Genomic DNA, 12643 nt, shown 5'->3' with positions numbered 1-12643 from the left:
AGGTTGCAAGGACTGTGTCTTGTTCCCCCGAGACCTCCCTTGCAAAGGACCGAGGGTGGAAGTTTTCCTTCCTTCTTGGAGGAACTTCAGGGCAGTCTCTGAGGAGGTGTTTTGAAGAGCCGCAATACATGCAGAGACCCGAATCCCTGCGTCTCTTGCGTTCCGCAGGCGTGAGAGGGCCTCGGGCTGCCCCAATCTGCATTGGTTCCTCTTGGGTGGATTGTTCCCTGGTAGGGTGAGGAGTCAGGCTGGATGAGGGTTGACTGGGACGAGGTCTTCTCCTTTCCTGGCGACGCTCGTTGAGACAGTATTCTAACTGTAAAGTGAGAGACATGAGATCCTGAAATGACGAAGGTCGAGCAACCCTGGCTAATTCATCCTTCAATTCATCCTGAAGTCGCCTCCGGAATATCGTCTGTTTCGCAGATTCCGGCCAGTCGGTCTTCGCCGCTAGTCTTAGGAAGCGAGATATAAAGGTCTGTACATCTGTGTTTCCTTGTTTGACGTCTAGTATTGCTTCAAAAGAGGTGTACAGTACTTCAGGTTGTTCGAATCTGCTCTTGAAAAGGTCCACAAATAAGTCATAATTAGCCAGTGCTGGATCGTTTCTTGTCACCAATGGGGTGGCCCAGGCCAAGGCATTCCCTGTGAGATTGGCTATGAGGAACCCCACCTTGGCTCTGGCAGTTTCGAAGGCGTGAGGGCGAAAAGCGAAATATACGTGGCAGGCGTCTAAATACTCCTTTAGTCCGCCCGGGTAGCCATCATATTTTCCAAAGGATAGAGGCATGGGTGGTAGGTCTCCTTGGTCGTCCCTGTGTAGGACCACTTGCTGGCGCAAAGCTGCGTTTTCGGTCTTCAAGGATTGGACTTCTAGGGTTAGTCCCTGTAATGCTGCAACCAGCTCTTGATACTGCTCAAGGGAACCCATGTGTCTGTCTGGGCGTTGTATTCTGTCAGAATGTTGAACCTCACCACCCTTCTCCTCACCTGTGGCTTCCTCTTGTTTATCCTTGGAACGCTTGGAAGGCCTTCGGGGACTCCTGGTGTCTTCCTTTACTGGTTTGTCTCTGGTCTTCCTGTCGTGCAAGTAGGGCCTGGCTCCCTCAGAGGCCACCTCGACAGGGAGTGGGACCTGTCTCGGGGGGCCCCGAGGAGCCAAAGTCCCACAACAGGGAAAAGACTGCTGGACAGTAAAAAACCCTGTGTAGTCTTCCGGAGATCGTGACGAATATTAAGCTCTCCAATGGTGGATGTGGCTGTTCGTGATCCGGAGTGAACCAGGAAACTGTGGATCAGGTAAGACTGACCGTCCTCCAATATGGATACGGCTTGAGGAAAGGAGGCAGGATCCAATCCGTGGGATAATAGGCAGGACGTAGGTAAGCAGATAATGAGAGAAGCTTGTGAGAAAAGAGAAGAGGGGTAACCCCGGAACGGGGAAACGTTCCGAGGCCAGAAGAAATGATACGGATAGGAAGAAAGCTGAAAAGTCCCCACTTACCAGATACTGCAAGATCCACGAAATGCACAGGGAGGAACGCGTAGGAACACGAGAATGGCGGCAAGCCACTAGTGTGAATGACAAGACGCCGAGCGAAGAAAAGTTAAGAAAGGGAAACGGACGAGCGCTGTGAAAGGGAAAGGGGTTGAAAACAAGCCAGCAAGCTCAAGCTTACGCGGGCGAGGGAGAGAACTGCAGAAGGCACAGGAGGTGGATAAACAGAGTTAGTAGAGCGCTGGTATCACGAAGAATAACACAGATACAACGAGCCGAGAGGGGGGCGTGGCTTGCTTAAATAATGAAGGCGGCCATGTTGGATGAGGGCTGGTCCGCTAGCAGAAGGTTCTCCGCGGCTTAATCTTCCACTTCTGCCATAGCTTCCATGGGTGGATCCTGACACGGGTAGACACAGGAGCCTTGGGGCACTCCACAAGTGACTGGGGCTGTGGGGGGCAGCGGCAATATTGGAGAAAACCCTAATTGTTCTGTTGGAAAGGACAGATTTTATCCAGGTGATGGCTTTGAGCGAGAGGTAGATTGCAGATGAGAGATGTTGGCATAGGATTGTGTGGTCCACTAAGTTGAAGGCAGTAGTAGAGAGTTTGAGTACATGTAGGATGGCCAGATTTCCATTGTCAATGATTTAATCCATTTGGATTTTTAAATCCAGTGGTGCAGATTCAGTTCCATGACCCGGTTGGAATCCCGATTGGCGTAAACCCAGGTGGTTATTAGTTTCCAATTATTTTTATATTTGCAGGTAGGCTGCTCTATCCAGAAGTTTGAGTGGGAAGGGCACTGATGTGATAGGGCAGTAGTTAGAAGGGATATTTTGATCTAGGGTAGGCCTCTTTAGGGATGAATGGACCCATGCATCCTATAGGTTAGAGGAGATGTTACCACAGGAGAAGGAATTGTTAATGAGTGATGCGATGAAGGAGCCGAATTCCGCTGTACAGTCTTTAATGAAGGATGCTGGGAAAATATCCCATTGGCATCTGGATGGCTTTAGGCCTTTAATAATTTTAATGATGTTTGCAGTGGAGACAGGGTTGAATTTGAATAGTTTGAGGGATTGTGGGGGTGGTGCCCTGAGGGCCGGTGGTATTTCCATTAGTAATAGCTTGTTATTTTGTCTCAATTTTAGATTGCAGAAGGGTGATTTTATCCAGTAGTTCCTTTTGAATATTGGAGCACCATGTGGTCGTCTTTGCGGCAGCTATCTGGGGGAGCAATTGTGGATTCGAGTTCTCTCAGAACAGCAAAGAGCTCTCTAGGTCAAGAATTGTCCTTTTGTATTCACTCATTGTAGGTTGAGATTTTAGCTAGGAGGATGGCTTGTTTGTAGGCTTCGGCTGAAGAAATAAAGTGTTTTTTGTTTGCGGCTGATGGCGACTTATCCACATGGTCTCAGCGGCCTGCTTAGTGGAGCGTAAAGTTTTGAGAATCAGTGTGTACCATGAGTTTAGGTCGGCTAGTGGTTTGGGTTTGTGTATACTCAGGGTGGCAACCATGTTGATGGCTAATAGGATTGTATGGTGGTATAGATCTACCATGGATGCTGATTGAGTGTTCATTATAGGTTGCAGTAGTAGGAGCATGTTTGCAGGAATTATATTGTGCATATTTATTGAGAGTGGGGCTAGTGGTGGTTTTTGTGTTGAGCACATTTGGTTTGTTTTTACGGATGGTAAATGAGATTACATTATGGTCAGACCAGGGGCATGCAATGTAAGCTACAATATTGGTATTGCAGTTCAAATCAGCCAACCATTTTACCCTGTGACCATTGTCATGAGTAGTGCATTTGATGCAGTGGAAGAAGCCCAGAGTGTCGATGGTGTTGGCTAGCGTCAATGCATTGTCATCGGTAAGGTCTTTAAGGCATAGGTTTATGCCACCTACGAAGATAATTCTGGTGCAAGGATTAGTGTCCTTAGAGAGGAGCAGTGCCATGTCCTCGTTGAAAGATAGCAAGGGGCCAGGTGGTCTGTAGATAGTGCTGATAGTTAGTGTAGCAGTGTTGGAGAGGGCAATAGGCTCTGAAATACATGTGGCATCACTCATAATGGAGGCACTAGGCTCCGATATACATGTGGCATCACTGATAATGGGGATAGTCGGCTCCAGGATATATGTGGCATGTTTGTTTCTTCTCTCACAGCCATTCTGCTTTAAACAACCAGTGCTCCCCTCCCACGATTTACAAATGGCCCAGCCCATGTCATCTCCACTTTTTGTTTCAGAAGTCAATTTCTTGCCTGACAGTTCACATCCACCTATCCTTTGTGTCTGCATGTGTTCCAAGGTGTATTCACCCATCCCTCATGTGTTGGTCCTCCCAAAAATCTTAGTGCAGATGATATTCTATTTTACATCAGAGGTACAACTTCCCTTGTAGGTGTAGTCCTCAGGTCTTGGAAACCTCCTGCATGCATTTTCCTCAAATATGTAGTTTATGTTTCCAGGCAGACTTTTCCCCGTCATCCTCATAAATCCTCCATTTACTACTTTTCATTTGACATCAGAAGCATGCTTTCTCAGCAGAATCAACCGTGTATAGCAACATCACACCTTCTACCAATCCTCTGCCATTAATCAGTGCCCAATATGGCAGCCTCAAGCTTTACTACACAGTAGACATGGACCACCTTCAAAGTGACCTGCAACTTTTTGTGGGTCACCTTTAATAAAAGTGACCCACAAATATGCACAGGACTTGGGGGGTGAGTTGGGGAGGTGGGGGTTGAGGAATTCCCATCTGGCAAGGGTGTAACACCCTGGCTTTTTTGATTTTTCATCCATAACATGATGCATGTGATTTGTACTTCAAAAGGGTAATCTGCTAACCAGATCCACCTTTGTTGCAACTCCATGCCAAAAGCATAGTGCACTTGTGCCCTGCTACATCAGTAGCCTGATCCGCAGCACCGGCTCTGCATGTGGCGCAGAGCAGGTTCAAAGGTCATAAGATGACCACCCGACTACCGCAGTGACAGCAAATTCACTGCGGCACAAGGTCAACATTTAAGATATGATCCCTCTACCCAGACTAAAATGATCATGAGTACCCCATGCTGGTAGCAGGATAATTTCTAAGGGTAAGCTATGGCTGAGTTTCAGCATAGTACATGGCAATACTTATGATCATGGCTGCCACATTCAAATTGATACTACACATGTTTCTGCTCCTGTGAGTTGGGCGGGCCGATACTGCAACATGGCAGGACATAAACCCAGAGGTCCCAGCCTCTCTTTCATTCTCTTTGAGTCAGACGGTAAGCCCAGAAACAGCCGTACAGCAGGCATCCGTCCTGGTCCGCAGTATCAAAGGAGAACACCCATTCAGGAGGAGTAGCCAAACACCAGGGTGCTGCATATCAACAGGTCTTTGTTGTCAGTAGGAGGGAAAGGTGCGGGACTAGGATAGGGAGGAGTGATCTGGACACTGGATGAAGCCTTCCTCCATCTTGTTTCTCACTGCCTCCTCCACTTCACCTGGAGCAACTTGCTTTGGGTGCAAGATCTACAGGGCAAAGTCCACTCCAGCCAGGAGCAGGAATTGGTCCCCCAAAGCAGGCTAGCTTTAGACCAATCACCTGAGGACCTATGCCTTTAAAAGAAAGAGTCTTGCATCCCCTCAGAATTCCGCAAGATGCTCAAGGATCCTTTAAAGGTTCAAGAGACGTTCTGAATATTATCACCTGGACTTCCTTTGGGTCAGTAGCACTGTCCAAAGCCCTCTGCCAGAGGTGAAGAACGAGCCATCCAAGAAAGAAGGAAGATCTGTCCCCTAAACACACCCCGGGAACACTGGGAGTGACCACTGCTGTGTACCAGCACCAAACATTCTGCAACAGATCTTCTGTGTCAGAAGAGCAGACCCTGAAATGGATTTTCCTTTCCTCGTGTACTTTGCAAAGGCCTCAAATCAACCAGAGTGCCATACCAGCCAGAAAGGCACTAGTGTCTGTGTTCCTCCAACCAGCCAAACTGTTGCACTGCATCTGAAGCCATTTGACAATGCATTGTGGTCTAGAGAAGACTGTCACATGCTAGGCCCGAAGCCTCTGATGGATGCCAAACCCAAACCAAATTTCTGGAGGATGTCTCGCTAACTCTAACCAGAAGTTACAATCACAGCTCTTCCCAGCTAGCCTGAGAACTGCCGTTTTGACTGCACAGAGCACCCACATTGAGACTGATGAGCTTGCATCAATGTTTGAACCCAGGTCTGATGTGTCTGCCCACTAAGAACTGAATCCAGGTACTGTGACATTGAACTGCCCCCACGGTCCACTATGAACCTAAATTGGCCACGATTTCTCCTGCTACCATTCAATATCTTTTTTATGATAGTACCTTACCTACCACCCCTGCAACCAGAGTCAGAGTGCTACTTTCTCCAGTCTGTTACACCTTCTCTTTTCTTTCCTTTGGGGTGGGTTTTTGTATAGTGATCTCTTTTTGTTCTACTTGCAGATGGTGCATTTTATTAAAGTGTTTTATAATTTTAAAGAAACTTGATTGGATATTCCCTTTATTTTGGGCTGTGATACTGTGTTTTTGGGTCACTAGTGGCTCAATGTTTACAACCCTTCTGAGAGTATAGCCTTCCTTTTGTCAACAAAAGGCAAAGGAGGTATATCTCTTGATTGACTGTGTTTTACTTTTATGATTGCAATTTGTTTTGGCTTGTAGCAGTGTGAGTACTGAGTGAGACATTTTACCCTACTCATCTTGGTAATCCTGCAAGGCAGAATTCAACTCATCACACTGGTGCCAGTGGTGGGATTTGAAAATAGAATGTGCCTACAGCCCAGCTAGCCAAAATAAGTGTGTGCAGTTATCCTTAGTTTTTATGGAACTGGCCAAAATGACTGAGCTTAAAAGCCTGAATGTGTGATTTGGCCAAATTTCGGCCATCTGAAAATTCTGAGCGGCTGAAAAGTTTGACCAAACCATGGATTCTGTGCTGGGGGATTCAGGGGTATCCCCCGCACCCTTGCTCACTATATTTTGTGCAGGGATTCCGGGGGTGACTCCTGCGGCCATCCCCCCAAAAAATTAATAAATAAAAAAAGAAAAGGACACCGCAGCACCGGTTCCCGATCACAGAAGTGAAAGGGAACAGGCATTGCAAACACAAGGTAAGTAAGGGTCTGGTGGAGGTGTCGGTGGGGGCCAAGTTGTAATTGTTCAGGGGAGAAAAGAACAAAGATTATTTCAGAAAAATAATCGTCAGTCTTTTCTCCCTCGAACATTTGGGTCGAAGGCTTTCAACGCTGATCTGTTTTTACTGCCAATGTATTCTTACGACCATTGAATTCAACATGACTAGAACTTGGCTCAGACCTTTTACAGCAAGTGTCTTGCATGACCTCTGTTGAGAGAGGGGTCTCTCTCATGGTGGTAAGGTTAAGAAGGCTGAGCTGCTGAAGAGCCTCCATGATTGCAAGGAAGTTAGGGGGATGGAGGCAGCCCGGGAACAAGCTGAAAGCTGGATTCCCTAACCCTATTGTCCGCACATCTGATGGGGCGTAGAGACTCTGGGGAGAGTGACAGCAATAGAGCTTCTCATCATTCTTCACACCGCGTGGGCCCTGTAAGCTCTGACTGATCACAAGCCTCCCGTAAGTCATACTCATCCATGGGTTCCTGCGCTTTGGTCAGGCCTACTGGTCATCATCCTGTACTCAAGCCCAAAAGGCAATACCTCCTGGAGGAAAAGGCAATAGCCCCGGAAGAATGGAAAGAGCAAACTGCTAAGGCCCTGGCTGAGAGAAAGCAAATGGCTTTGTGAAGCTGTGCAAGATGTGCAAGATGGAGCTGGAGGCCAAAACCTCCAATAGAGAAGGAAGTGACTCCAGTACTGGCTCCCAGTGAAAGCTTGGGTGCCACCTCCACAAGGATTTAGTTCATGCGTCTGAGGAGGTGAAGGATATTTTCAACTGGTTTGACAAGTTGGAGTTGGCTTTCCACCTCCAGGAGGTGGAAGAGTAGTTGTGGGGTGCAGCTCTTATGAGCCACCTACTGATGGTTGGAACTGACGTTATCATTCAGTTGATAACAGAGAGGCCTATCTATACCAAGATGAAGGCTGCAGTCCTCTGGACATTCTGCAAAACCCAAGAGCAGTACCTCAAAAGCTTTAGAGAGCTCACCAAGACGGGGAGTCAAACTGTTGAGTCATTTATGCATCAATCCCTAAAATATCTGAGTGGTTGGGACACAGGTAACAAAGATGACACATGTATGGGCATGTTGAATCTGATTGCATGTGAGCGTATGCTTAAACAAAGCATTCAGTGGACACAGACCCTCAGGAGCTTGCAAAGGCTGCTTTGTTTGTTTTGTTTGTTTGTTTGTTTGTTTGTTTGTGTGTTTGTTTGTTTTGGTTTGTGGCTACTCGTAAACAGAAAAAGGCAGTGGTTTGTGTATTCCAGCCAGATGACAAAGGCTTTGAAAAACATAAATTGAAAGAGGGCAAGGACAGAGGTTTGCACCCACTTGCCAAGCAAGGGCCCCACTATTCCGAGGAGGACCATATAACATACATTGTCTACTCCAGCAGAAAGGAGAATTAATGGCTCCCCTAGCACAGGGGTGTCCATACTCACAGACCCTCCATGGTGCCTTACCTGCAGAGATCGGAAACATAGGGAGTGAGATCCTGCCTACAAGGGTAGACCCAAGCTGACTGTGCTATGCTCATGGAGGAAGAAGAAGAGGAAGAGCTAGTCAACGTGGGCATCTTAGATGATGAATTCCCATTATGTCTGGCATTAGCCGAATGCACCCTAGTATCCCAGAGTGGAAAAGGTATTTTATTGTTATCTTATTTGCATTTTTAAAGCACTCACACAGCCCGGGGGCACTGAGGCTCTGTTACAGGAATATGTCTTAGATGCGTATTTATAACGTGCTTAATACCCAGCGGTTTCTAAGCGTGGACCCGGGGATCGAATCTGTGTTGCTTCATGTCGTCTTGTTTCCAAGGCGAGAACATTGCCACTGAGCTAGTTTCCCGGGACAGGTACTGGGTATCCTACAGAGGCCCTGGTTCTCACTAACACAGAGACCTTTTCGGACCATGTGTTCATTAACGGGAGCAAAGCCCCAGCACTTTGTGATACTGCTGCGAGTATGACTGTTGTCTGGGGACAGTGGGTACGAGTGCGGCACAAGTGTTCAACTTTGGAAGATATGCATGAGCAGACAGAGAAACAGGTTCTGGGGAAGCCCCTGGTATGTTCAAGGTGTACTGGGTGAACGGTCTCCTGTACAGTGAGCCCAAGACTTCTGAGATGGGGGTCTAGCCAGCATTTGGTGGTACCCCAGTGCCACAGAAGGTTCCTGTTGGATCCAGGTACTGTGACACTGAACTGCCCCCAGGCCCAAGTGGGACCCTAAATACTGGTTAGGTCATGATCGCTCCTGCTTTCAACCCAATATCCTTTTTATGTGAGTACCTTCCCTACCTTCCCTGGAACTACGCTCAGAGTGCTACTTTCTCCAGTCTGTCACATCTTCTTTGTCCTTTCCTATGTGGTGAGTTTTTGTACAGTGATCTCTTTTCGTTCGACTTGCAGATGGTGTGCTTTATTAAAGGGTTCATGTTTTTATAGTACCTTTATTGGACATTACTTTTATTTTGGACTGCGATACTGTGTTGTTTGGGTCACTATTGGTTTAACCTTCTGACCTTTTTGAGAATATAGCCTTACCTCAGCCTGCCAACCACAAAAGGTGAACGAGATATATCTCTTGATTGTACCTGTTTTACTTTTATGATTGCTTTGTGTTTTATTTGTAGAAGTGTGAGGCCCATTTTACGCCTACTCATCCTTTACTCCTGGGAGGCTGAATGCAATTCATTACAGGGTGGGGGTAAAGAGCATAATCCCCCAGACATTACACTTAGGACCCTCAGTGTACCTGACCCCTAATTCCCGCTTACAGCCCCTCCCTGTGCAGGGAAATGCGATGGAATCTTAAATCCTGCTTCTTAGAATTATTAATTTTCCCTCCCTCACAGAGGCGGGCTTACCCATGCTAGAAATTCACATTTCATGTTATGTTATGTACTTGCCTTTTATATAGCATTCTATATATCATTGGTATGATCTCAAAGCACTGGTAGGTTGAACGCGCTCGGGAACTGTAGTTCTGTTAAGTAGAGAGAGATAGTGTTGTAGGGTGTGTGGGTGCATCAGCTATGTGTGCAGCCGATATAACTGCCGGGTTTTAGCTGCATCCTAGCGTTAGGTGTGGTGCTGGAGATATCAATTGGCTCTCTGGACTGGGCTTCTGGCTGTGTTAGGCCTGAAGGATGCATATGTGAGCAACTAGGCCGGAATGTGCTCAGCTAGTTGCGTTTTATTAGGGTGATGAGGTGTTAATGGGGTCATATTCGTATGTGAACAGCTAGGCTGAATTAATCAGGGGTATAGCTGTGGTCTAGTTGAATGATGGTGTTTAGTAGAGAGTAAGCGTAATGATGTGATATGATGGTTATCTTTGGAGTTCCCGAGACCAGGCACGTGAACAGGATGGCAGGGAACATAGCGACACACGGACACAGAGACAGGGGGCTGGACTTACAGCGACAGGGGAGCGGGGTGATACAGATATATAGAAACAGCATGGGGAACAGGAACATTTACATTTGTATTTCTATCCAGATGTGAAGGCTACTGTTCACAGCACCACCCAAGTCTGGGACATGCCAACATTTGCATTTCTATCTACAAGTGACTCAGGCTAACATTCAGAATCCTGTCAGGGTCTGGCGCAGGCTAATGTTCACTGTTCTAACAGAGTACTCTATTAATTACACCCACTTAAAGCCATCTCCGGTTCCGGAAGCACCTCAAGACATTCCTCTTTTCTTCTGCCTTTGCTCCCCCTCTCCCCTGCTGATCTGTTCTCTCTTGGCACCGTACACCTGGCCACCCTCTGTCTTTTGGGCCCAGGTACCTGCTCATCCTGTCACCCTCCCACACTGCCTCCGGGCCACCCCTTGCACTGGGGTCTGTATCTGTACCCATACAGCCCCCCCTTTTTCTTCCTGCACTTATCAGATCTACCCTGTCTGCTGCCTTAAACCTAGCACTTGCAAATTGCTGGCTGCATTACCACTGTTTGTTGCCTTTATTATTTATTTATTGTTATTTATCTGTTTCTCCTCTGCTTTGCACTTTCCACCTCTCCCCCTTCCATGCACTTTTCCCCTCCCCCCTCTCCCATGCACTTGCGCGTTCTCAATGTCACTGGGCCTAATAAGATCGCTGTTTTGTTCTCCCCTGTTCCCCTCCCTTGCCTTGTCGCGCTCTGAAACACTTGTGTACGTGCGCCATAGAAATAAAATATCAATCTCAATCTCACTTCACCCATTCCACCCTTTCTTCCATTCCACCCACTTCACCCATTCCATCCTCTCCACCCTTTCTTCCATTCCACCCTTTCTTCCATTCCACCCTATCTTCCATTCCACCCACTTCACCCATTCCATCCACTTCACCCATTCCACCCACTCCACCCTTTCTTCCATTCCAACCACTCCACCCATTCCATAAGGTCCACCTGGTCCACCAGGTCCACCCTTTCTTCCCATTCACCTTATCCACCTGGTTCATCCATTCCATCTACTCCATCCACTTCATTTATTCCATCCATTTCAATCTCCCCATCCATTCCACCCACTCCATGCATTCCCTCCCCTCCACCGCTCCATCCACCTCATCCACTACACCAATTCCATCCATTTAATTAATTCCATCTATTTTATCCATTCCATCCATCCGCCCCATCCACCTATTCCATCTACTTTTTCAATTCCATCCCTTCCATCAATCAATCGTTCTCATATCTGTATACTTGCTCCACTCCATCCACCCCTTCCGTTACGTTCTTCTGTCCAATCCATTCCATCTTCTCCATCTGTTTGATCCATCCATTCTATCCTCACCGTCCACTCCATCCGTTCCATCCCTCGATCGATTCCTCTCCATCCGCTCGATCTGCCCCATCTGCTCAGTCTGTTCTATCCGTTTCATTTGTTCCATCCATTCATCCATTCCGTCCATCCGTTTTATCCAACCGTAACCATCCGTATCCAACCATTCCATCCAATTGCACATACATCATCCAATTCCATCCATTCCATCTATAAATTCCATATACACATATTCCAACCATTGCATTCATCAATTCTCTGTGCATATCTTGCATTCATTCCACATGCATCCACGCCATTCATTCCATCCACTCATCCTACATGCGTCATTCCACTCCATCTATGTCATCCATCCCTTCCATCTGTCCGTTTTTTTCTATCTATTGCATCAATCCTTTCCATCCAGCATCCATTCCATCGATCTCCTTCATCCATCCGTCCACTCCATCCACACATTCCCTCCATCCATTACATCTATCCATTCACCCACCGTGCCACTCGTCTGATCCATCCACTCAATCCATCAGTTCTATGTACGAAATTCACCTCCACTTTAAAGTGCTTTAGTCTTACAGATCCATCACTGGCAAACCAAGTACTAAGTATCAGTCATTCATACAATACAATGTGTGCATATGTGACAATGTATCAGTTCCTCAGGCCTTGCTGTTGGACCACATCACTGTTCCTTAAATGTTGGAGGCCAAGTTCTTCTGTACACCAAGATTTTCTATTATTATTTAGTTTGTTTCCAACTTCTATATACATCGCTGCATTTGTTTGTGTTTTAGCTTAGCACACCCTGGATCCTGATGGTCCCAATGTATATAAATGGGGAATTGTAAAGTGTGTAATGTTTAATTTGAGGTGTTTACTTGATGAGCTCAATAATCATTAGTTAAGGGAGGGGAAGATGTTGACTGGCCTTTCGAAAAAGACTGACACTTAAACAGTTATAGAAGGAGTTAGAGTAAGATGTATCCCAGAAAACCATTGGACCTATTTAGAGTTTGACTGTTTTACACACACTTAGGAGTCTTATGCAGAAGGCTCTAAGATACAAGTAAGTGTTCAGAAAACAAGAAGACATGTAATTAATTTTGAACCATATCAGACAAGATCTGAAAAGGGCAATTGGATGATAATGACTGATCAAATGAAAAAAATATACAATGGGAAAA

The 12643-nt window shown here is 46.6% G+C and overlaps 1 protein-coding gene across 1 annotated transcript in view; it reads left to right on the top strand.

The window, feature by feature from the left end:
- Nucleotides 1-12643, top strand: part of COL22A1 (collagen type XXII alpha 1 chain) — a 1250061-nt gene that overhangs the window by 389815 nt on the left and 847603 nt on the right. The window lies entirely within an intron of this gene.

This window comes from Ambystoma mexicanum, chromosome 5q (assembly GCF_040938575.1).
Source record: "Ambystoma mexicanum isolate Mex_15411 chromosome 5q, UKY_AmexF1_1, whole genome shotgun sequence".
In the NCBI taxonomy this organism is placed as follows: domain Eukaryota; kingdom Metazoa; phylum Chordata; class Amphibia; order Caudata; family Ambystomatidae; genus Ambystoma; species Ambystoma mexicanum.
The sequence above is the reverse complement of the archived record's forward strand: the minus strand, read 5'-3'. Positions and strand labels throughout refer to the sequence as shown.